Genomic DNA, 10,308 nt, shown 5'->3' with positions numbered 1-10,308 from the left:
TATATATATATATATATATATATATATATATATGTGTGTGTGTGTGTGTATACACACACACACTCCCATGCACATACATGCAGGCAAAATACCAGTGCACAGTAACCAAATATCTGGGAGGAAAGAGAGCAAAGCAACAGGAAGATAGAAGATACTAACTGAACTCTTAGCCAGAGCCTCTGCCTCTAGAGTGGATGGCTTAATTTCTCTGTTTTACAGCACTCAGACTGATCCCCCTGACCTCCTTTAGTCCCTGTTATAAACTTATCCCCCAGGGCTAGCAAGAGGATTCGGTGGGTAAAGGTACTTGTCGCCAGTCCTGGTAACCTGATTTCCATCCCCCAAGATGAAATGGTAGAAAGAGCTGACTCGAACAAGCTGTCTGCTGACCAGTTCAAGTGTGGTATACACACTACAGAATAAATGTAATAGGGTTTTTAAAAAAAAAAAAAAAAAAAAAAGCCTTTCCCCCCAATTCATGCAGTTTAACATGCCCAGTTCTTCCTGTTTATTCTAGTTTCCAGCACATTATCAAGATTCCTATCTTCACGGTGAGTCATGGATTGGCCTTTCGTCTAAGTTAAAGGTCAGACCTGAGGGCTAACTTCTGCCACATCTGCCTCCCTTCCTCCCCCTTCACCGTGGGATTCTTCCCATTGGTCCCAAAGTATCCCAAGGATTCATCACCTTAAGCTGTCCTGTACTGTGCTCCCTTGCTTCACACGGAAGGAGGAAATATATATGTTATAGATGCACCTAACAGAATCTAATTACTGCTCTGACTGTAGTCTAGTATGCATCTTTGCTTTAAAACTGTAGGATTAAGTAAAAAGTAGAATGTCAAAGATTTACTCTATTGTGTTAGGTGCTTGTTTAAAGCCCCTGCCTCTTATCTTGGGAAAGCAAACACTTGCGAGACGCTGCCTTGAGAAATGATTGCCACAACTGTCTGGTTGAAGGTCACACTGCTCCAGATCCTGTTTGCTAAGAAAGGAATGTTTTTCATTACTAGCTGAAAATATTTTTTTTCAGTACTGTCTGTTCCTGTCAACATGTCTAACTATGATGAAAATTCTGCTCAATGAACATGGGACTCAGAGAGTACACTCAGGTGGTCACACTGTTACCTAACCTACAAAATCTGTGGGACAAAATTATAAGAGACTACATTAGCTATGGCCCAGGCCCGTAAGTAACAAAATGGAGTTCCTCCCTCTGTCCAGTTGCCTGCTTGAATGTTCAATGATCAGAATTCCTATGACAAGGGCTCAGATCCCAGCACTGATGTAGGGTATTTCGTGGGCTGTCTCCAGCTCCAGGAGCTCTGGTGTCTTCTTGTGACCCTCCATGAGTACTTGAGTATCTACACACACACACACACACACACACACACACACGATAATCTAACACCTCCATTTCATCCTATCTATCTATCTATCTACTCACACCTAAATAAAAGATTAAAGCACAGAATGGGCCCTATGTGTTTGTTTCTGTTGTATTCCCCCTTAACAATAGCAAATTCTTCCAGTGTAGATCTCTCTGCTTCCATTACATGACTTATTGTGTACAGAAAACACCATTCAACAGTTTCCGAAGCCTGCTTAGGAACTGGTCTCAAACACTCTTCTCTTAGAAACTGCAATATATCTTTAGCTCATGCACCACTTTCCCCATGTTGCTGTTCTCCTTGTGAGGCAGACCCCATTTACAAACAAGGCATGCTTCCCCATACCACAGAGAGGACGATGGCTATCCTCAGAGTCCCACTAAGGACTCTCAACTCTCAGAAGTCTCAGAGTTGGTTCCATGTCTTATCACCCCTTAGAGAGAATGTGCAGCTGCTTGTATGAGAGGCATACAATTCCATACCATATAGGGAAGAGTGGCTACGTCACAGCTGCCTCCGTAGACACTCTACCCTGAGATGGACCGTCTTAGCCATATATCTGATCACCCAAATGGGTCATGCAGTCAATCTTCTCCAGGCTGGACTTGAGCACCTGAGACAACAAAGCTTGTCCTTACAGTGACAAACTTCCCCTACTCCAACAAGGCTGCACCTCTTAATACTGCCAATTATCCAAACATATAAGTCTATGGGTGCCTTTCCTAGTCAAACCACATTAATGATGTACAAAAGTAATAATTACTTTTGTCTGGAATTAAAGTTTCATGGCACAGCATGTGCTTGGCATGTGCAAGTCCTGGGCCCAATTTCCCACTCTACAAAATGAATAAACAAAAACAACTTTAGCTTATATCAACTTACTTCATATATAGACCACAACTAAACAGTATTAGCTAGCTGTGAACCCTACATTCTATAATACCCATCTGACAAGTAAGATGTGTCACTGGTACAATAGTGGTATAAAGGTTATGGAGATAACCAACGGATTAGATTTGAGGTTTGCTCCACTGGGAGGATTTCGTACTTGGCACTGTAAATCTAATCACAATTCTATGGCCTGGGAGGTCATAGGTCATGTCTCTTAGGGAGGAACCTAATACTACTGCTGAATGCACAGGTCACCCAATGCCTCCTAGACATAGATTAATATGCCCTCAGCATATGCCTTGGCCAGAAAAAAACTTCTCTCTGAAGTGGTCCTCAGTTAGTACAGAGACCCACAACTAGTCAAAGTGCTAAGAGTAAGTGACATAGTCAGTGTTCAGCCCTAAATGGAGCATCTCAATCAACCCCGACCCAAGGCTCAGAAGAGGGGATGGATGAAAAGATTGAAAAGGGCCAGAGGATGGGGAGGAGTACTGTGCTGTCTTCTGAGCATGGATTGACTACTGTATTCATAAACTCACCTCTGCTATGGTTGCCTACACTGAAGCAAGGTCCCTATACTGTAGCTATGGTTACCTACATTGTAGCAATAGCTATCTGTACTGTAGCTTTGGTTACCTACACTGTTACAACAGTTACCTATATTACTCTTATGGTTACCTTGCACAATATCAAGCCAACAAGATTAGTCAGCAGTAATTCCAACAGGCAGCAGTAAGTGCACTCAGTGGGTTATGAAAACAAAGGAGAGGACACGGAGGGTAGAGAAGATGTGTTGGAAGTGCCTGAGGAGAATGTGAAGAGGGACCTTGGGGAAGATATGTTCAAGATATGCTGTTTACATGTACAAGATTATGAAAGAATAAATGAAATATATTGATTTAAAACACAATAATATGGTTTCTAAGTATATATTGTAGTCGTAAAAGAAAGAGCCTGCACTCAGAAAATAATTTCTCACCAATAGAGGGACTATGCCTCTGTAAACAGTAAGGGAAAGAGGCCAATGGTGAAACCTGCAACTTGCTCACGGATATTGTAGTAAGGCTGGGGTTAAAAGGAAGATTATGAGAAGCCAGGTACGGTGGCCCATAGCTTTAAACCCATTATTTGGGAGGCAAAGGCTGGCAGATCTCTGTGAGTTGGAGGCCAGTCAGGTCTACAGAGTGAGTTCCTGGCCAGAATTATGTAGAGAAACATGCTCTAGAAAAAACAAAAAGAACAAAACAAAAAGAAAGACGACAACAACAATAACCAAAAAACGAGTTAATACAACAAAGTGAAAAAGATGAATAGGATCAGGGCTTGTAGTAGAGTATGGACAACCAAGGTAGACAGATATGAGAAAGAACAGGACTCTGGGCCAGTGACCACACTTCCTTGTTTCCTTACAAATCCTTCCAAGCCCTTGAGGAGTATATGTAAGTCACCACTATCCTTTTATATTGTTCTAAGTTGACTTTCCTGAAGGGATAAAACACTGTTACCAAAGGGAACACAGAGGTGGAAAGGGTTGACTTCAAGATCACAGCCTTTAAGGGAAGGCTGGGCCCTTCTACAGCATGATAATCCCACACAGAATTGTCAAAAAATCAACCTGATCCAGGCAGTCCCCAGCGGTGTCATCTCCTCTCAGATGACACTGTGTCGACAATTATAAGGCTAAACAGGGCATATCGGCCTTGCTTCTGATGTAATTAACCACAATAAACTAAACTGTAAATAAATAACGCTGCTATTCAGACACTGCTGGCTAGGAGACCACCCAGAGCATCCTAAAGCCAAGGAGCTAAATAAGAGGGAACAAAAAGAGACTGCATGTACTCTCGGGGCCTGAGATAAGAGTTCACTCTCTGATATAACAACGCTACAAGCTGGTCATGTGAGTGTGAGAACAAACTGAGCAGAGTCATTACTAGCCAGAGAGATACTTGCAAGGTCAGAGGTAGCAACACTTGCTGACAGTCAAGGTCAGTTCCAAAACTCATTAGGGAGGAATGGACAGAGGAATGGACTGGGTGGGCAGCTTGTGGACAGCTCATGATCATCTCCCTGGTTGGGCCAGGGAATCATGTATAGAGAACAAGTGGACCCTCCTTTGCTTCAGCTTCTGGTAGACCGGACAATAAACTAATGTCAACAAAGATTACTTTGAGTTTCTGCCATCACCTTATAGAAACCCCAGACAAAGAAATTCAATATCTTCTTTTTCATTTTTTTCTTTTCTTTCTTAGAACCCCCTTCTCAACTCTCTGGAGTTCCTTATGCTTTTCCTTCATTTGTCACTTTCCCCAAATATCTCACTCTTCTGCAATAATTCTCAACAGAGCCTGTTTCTGCTTCGCATACCCCCATGTGAGTCCAAGTGTTTAATTCTCACTCCTAAGATAGCCAACTTGAACTCAGAGCCACTGACCCAGCTTGACCTTGTGACGGCTATGAGAGCCTGGTGTGTTAGAACTCTTGGTCAAGCAATTGGATGAAGGGAAAGCCTACATTTCTCAAAACCTGCATCACCACTGTGAAATCAAATGAAGACTATCCAAATGAAACCAAACACAAGACATCTATTTAAAGCTATGTACAGCAAGGACATCAGCTACTATAACTTGTATTTTGAAACAGACTTCAAGGCAGATCAGGGAAAAAGGACAGCCTTTTCATGAAGAAGAAAAAGAAAGGTCTTGGGTATTTGTGATTAGAAGTTGTATGCATGAGCAGTCACTGACAGACTGAAGGATCATGATTGGGAACTAGAAATCCTTTACCAAGTCCTTGCCTATCCCAGGTGTCTGTTTCAGTGGTTGTGGCCGCACAACCAAGTTCTAGAGTAATATACAGTGTGGGTATTAGCTGCTTGAATATTCTGTGCCTCACCATTAAACAATGGAATTCCGTATAGGTCAAAATGCTTATTCCTGCATAGAGCAAGTTTTATGTGCATAGTACGTCAAAGCACTGTGATGAAAATGGAAAAATGAAGATGACATACGTTGGAAAGACTGCATAGTTTGGATTGATTTTGAGAATTTCAGGAACTATACGCTAGTAGATTTTCTTTATATCATTCGAAGTATTATTATGGAAGCAATTTCTTCAGACTATTTTTTTAATTAATTAATTTGGTTTCTTTGCAACAGGGTTTCTCTGTGTAGGTCTTCATGTCCTGGAATTGGCTCTGTAAACCAGGCTGGCCTCAGACTCGGCCGCCTGCCTGCTTCTGCCTCCTAAGCGCTGTGTGCCACTGTGCCTGGTTAGAGGAAGGAACTTCTAGCCAGAGCTCTAAGAAGAGTGTTAGCCAGATAAGTAGGAACAGAGGAAAGTGAGCAGAGAAGTGGGTTCCAAGTTATTCATATTTGAAATAAAACTCACCCCTATATTTCCTTCTAATAAAGTAGTTTTTTTTTTAGAACAAACTATGCTTTCTTATTTAAAAATATATTTTGAAGAACAAGTAAGCCAATAAACTGAGTTTTGCTGTGCACCTTATTTTTTTCTCCTCTTGTTTCTTGGGTAGGTAAGTGCTGTTCGGGAATCTTTAAGACTTTAATTGATTTGCCTTCACTTCAACTACTAGTCGTTCCTGTCGCACTCAAGCTGTCTGCATTCAACCCTAACACATACCTGACATTTCTTGTAGCATGTTGGAGCAGTGAGCCACAGAAGTACAATTAGTGCTAGGTAAGCCATGCTGAGCTACTCAACAATTCAGTTTAAAAAACAAAAAAAACAGCAAAAGAAAACAAAAAATTAAGTGAAATAAGCAAAACAGTAAGCTAACACACACAGATGCAGACACACACAGAGAGACAAACTCACAGAGTCCTTTCTTCAAAGGACACTGACCAATAAAGTATCAATTGTAATTTCTCAAAGAAATGAACAAATTTCAATTTCCCTTCCTAGCCCATGTTCTGTTGCTAAAACAAAATATCCGAGGATGGGAATTTCATAGTAAATAGAAATTTGTCTTATAAGGATGGTGCTGGCCAACATCTGGAGAGGACCTCTGTACTGGATAGCTTTGTGTCAACTTGACACAGCTGGAGTTATCACACAGAAAGGAGCTTCAGTTGGGGAAGTGCCTCCATGAGATCCAGCTGTAAGGCATTTTCTCAATTAGTGATCAAGGGGGGAGGTTCCCTTGTGGGTGGTGCCATCTCTGGGCTGGTAGTCTTGGGTTCTATAAGAGAGTGAACTGAGCAAGCCAGGGGAAGCAAGCCAGTAAAGAACATCCCTCCATGGCTTCTGCATCAGCTCCTGCTCCCTGACCCACTTGAGTTCCAGTCCTGCATCCTTTGGTGATCAACAGCAGTATGGAAATGTAAGCCAAATAAACCCTTTCCTCCCCAACTTGCTTCTTGGTCATGACGTTTGTGCAGGAATAGAAACCCTGACTAAGACAACCTCCTTAAGAGTTTTCACATACTCAAGCATATCAAACATCCTGAGCATCCTTGGGCCAGGCCAAGTCTTACTTCCCGTTCTTACAGAGCTACCAGTTCTACTGGGGTGGGACGGTGGATGATGGGGGGACAACATGACTTACTCTTAGGAATCTCAAGAGCTTTACCTCCAAATACCACAAATATACAAATTTGTGGACTCAGTTTAAAACAGATACATGTAGAACTAGAGCATTTTTTATATTGCTTTCTTCCAAAGTATTTATATACTACATCCATAGTTACTTTTCACTACAGGTTTGTCCTAACATTCCAAACCTCAGCCGGGTGGTGGTGGCACACGCCTTTAATCCCAGCACTTGGGAGACAGAGGCAAAGGCAGGTGGATTTCTGAGTTTGAGGCCAGCCTGGTCTACAGAGTGAGTTCCAGGATAGCCAGGACTACACAGAGAAACCCTGTCTCAAAAAACCTAAAAAACAAAACAAAACAAAAACACTCCAAACCTCTAGAGAAGTTAATGAACACAATCACAATCTAGTGTGCAAAAGACTTAATACTTTCATCCTAATAAATGAGACTGGTGAATGCAACCCAGAGACGCTGACCTGCACCAGTTTGGAGAGATGCCCATTTGGTATGGCCTGATCTTGGTATGGGTGTCCTTGGTATGGGTGGGATGACATGGCTCTCGACCCTGGAACAGGGCCAACAGGGTGTGGCCCTCCATGAGTGTCAATGGCTGCTGTGGGCTTAAAGGCCTGTTTGTATAATAATGTACATACTTTTCAGGTTTCTCCTTTAAGGAATGTCCTCCCTGTTAGCATTAAGGACTCCATGATAACCAGAGACAGCACAAGAGTGTGGGGTGTGTGTGTGACTGACGTGTAAAAGGCTAGGCATGGAGAAGCATTACCTGTAATCCTACACTGGGAAAGCAGAGACAGGAAGCTCTCCAGAGCTCACTGCCGGTCATGTTGAATCACTGAGTTTCAGATTGAGTAAGAGACTCTCAAACACTAAGGTAAAGGGTAAAAATGGAAGGCATCCACATTTATCTCTGGCCTACATACATACACACTCATACCCACATCCACACTGGTGCACGCTCATGGGCACATATGGGCACATACACACACAGGCACACACATGGGCACATACAAGGGCACACCCACAAAAGGCATATAAAGAGTATACATTATACACCGACAGAATACACTGCTCTCTTCATTTGGAATGCAATCCCCCACCTACCCACCCCTGGTACTATCCGTTCCTCTTTCTTCTCTCCCCCTCTGTCCATCCCTACCCTTTTTGAGTTACAACATTGACTCAAGTGGAATTTTTAACTAAAGTAAAACATTTCTTGGGCAAGTGAGGTGACTCAGCAGGTGAAGGCGCTTCCTATGTAAACCTGACAAGCAGAGTTTGGCCTCTAGAACCTGACATAGGAGAGAAACCAACTTCTGACAATTTTCCTCTGATTTGCACATGAGTGTATGGCATACACATGCTCCCCCAACATACACATCATGCACATGTACAATACACACACTAATAATATATAGGAACTTTAAACAGTCTCTGTTTATTTAAATTATACCTTTTACCCTACTCTTGGGATTCCTCATAGGAGAACATAGGTTAAACGATGGAAAGAAAACCATTTCTTTGAAGACAAGACACTTGCTGGTACTGAAAGAGAAAGAAAATTTATATTTATAGATGTATTAGATGCTACAATTGAGTGGTATACATATAAAAACTTGTTTAGTAGACAATATGGCCTTTAGAGTATTTTGAGTTACCATAGTCTGTTTATATCAGGATCAGTTATGGGAAAAAAAAAAGTTCATTTCTCACCTTTTTGTAGGCTGTGTTCAGTATTGAGGCACTGGCATTTGGCAAGGAGCTCCTTGCTGTATTGTCTGCAGCAGAAGGCAAGAAACAAGGACGAATGTGTGGGGCAATGAGGATGTGGATATACTGAGAATTAATTCCCAACATGTAGACTTTGAGAACACATTCACATACATTTTTTTTGAGACAGGGTTTCTCTGTGTGGCCATAACTATTCTGGAACTCACTTTGTAGACCAGACTGGCTTCAAACTCACAGAGATCCCCACTGTCTCTGCCTTCCAAATGCTGGGATTAAAGGTGTGCACCATCACTGCCTGGATCAAGTACTTTTTCCACTCAACTTCCCTAGCACTCCTAGGAAGCAAGTGTGTTTTTATCCTCATTTTATGTACAAAGAGTAGAAAGTACCCAAGGACTAAAAACTTGCTAAGGCCAATCACTTGCTGGACTGTGTCTTTTATTCAAGTGATCCCTGAGGTGGTTCAAACACATCTAAATATAGCCACTGTAGCTCCTACTTCATTTCCAATTACAGTTTCACCTTCATTTATTTCTTTATTCATTCATACCTTCTAGAGACAGAAAACAATAACTCTGTGGGTCAAATCTATCCTTATTTTTTTCTTTACAAAATTTTTTTTGGTGCTGACAGTTGAACAGTTATTACATATATGTCCTAACATTTAAGTATGCTAGTCAGCTCCTCTTTTTTTGTACAATAATTAGGAAAATCATAACTTTAACACTTTAAAATAATTTTTAAAATTAAACAAGAATATGTGAATGAGCATATGGAGGCCACAAGTCTTCCTAAATGTTCTATTACTTCTTAACATCACCCCACTGAGATCATACCACTAACAAATGAATTTTTAGGGAACATACTCAGACCAAATCTGAAATATAATGTTTCCCCAAATAATGTAACATATCCCAAATTGTATTGATTAATTGATTGATTGATAAAGATAGGGACCCATGCTGACCTCAGTGATGTCCTTGAACTTGTGATCTTGTACCTCTGCTTCCTGAGTGCTACACGTCCCTGCTTGTGCTGGACTGAGTATGCAACCCCGAGATGTGGTCACACTAGGGGAGGACTCTGTTAGCCATGGGAGGACTCTTCTAGCCAGGGGAGGACTCTGCTAACTGAGTTATAGTCTTAGCTCATAAATCCAAACTGAGCAAGTCCGAGCTAACATCCTCTTATGGAAATGTTAGTAGGTATATACAATAGGTCTTCTTGTTGACATGGGCACACAATAGGTTCATGGCCTATGTTGGATAGCACACAGTAAGTGGACCCAACATACCCTATTTAGTAAGTATACATCAAAAACAAGAGTCAAAATCCCAAATTGGTCAAACACCATTTGTGGTACGTTTTTGTATGGCCTGAAAACTAAGAATGTTCCCCCCGACCCCATTTTTAGTGGGTTGTTTCCAAACAAAAGAATGAAAGAAGGAAGAAAGAAAGGAAAGAGGAAACGAAGGAAAGAAAGTTAAGACACAGCAAGAGAAAATGGCAGACACCATCTGTAGAACACACATCTTCTAACATTTGTCAGTTAACCTTCTACAAAAACATGTTCTTAGTTTAGAACTCTGAGAAGTCTGCACTTTTTGTTGTGTTTGCAAGCTGACAAGTTAGTCCACTGGTTTCCTGGGTGATAACAAAAACAGCATTCCCAGATAAGAGATAAAGCACTTCACAACTGGAATCGCTTTCCAGAGGGTCAGCCT

Source organism: Mus pahari, chromosome 5 (assembly GCF_900095145.1).
Source record: "Mus pahari chromosome 5, PAHARI_EIJ_v1.1, whole genome shotgun sequence".
Lineage (NCBI taxonomy): Eukaryota > Metazoa > Chordata > Mammalia > Rodentia > Muridae > Mus > Mus pahari.
The sequence above is the reverse complement of the archived record's forward strand: the minus strand, read 5'-3'. Positions refer to the sequence as shown.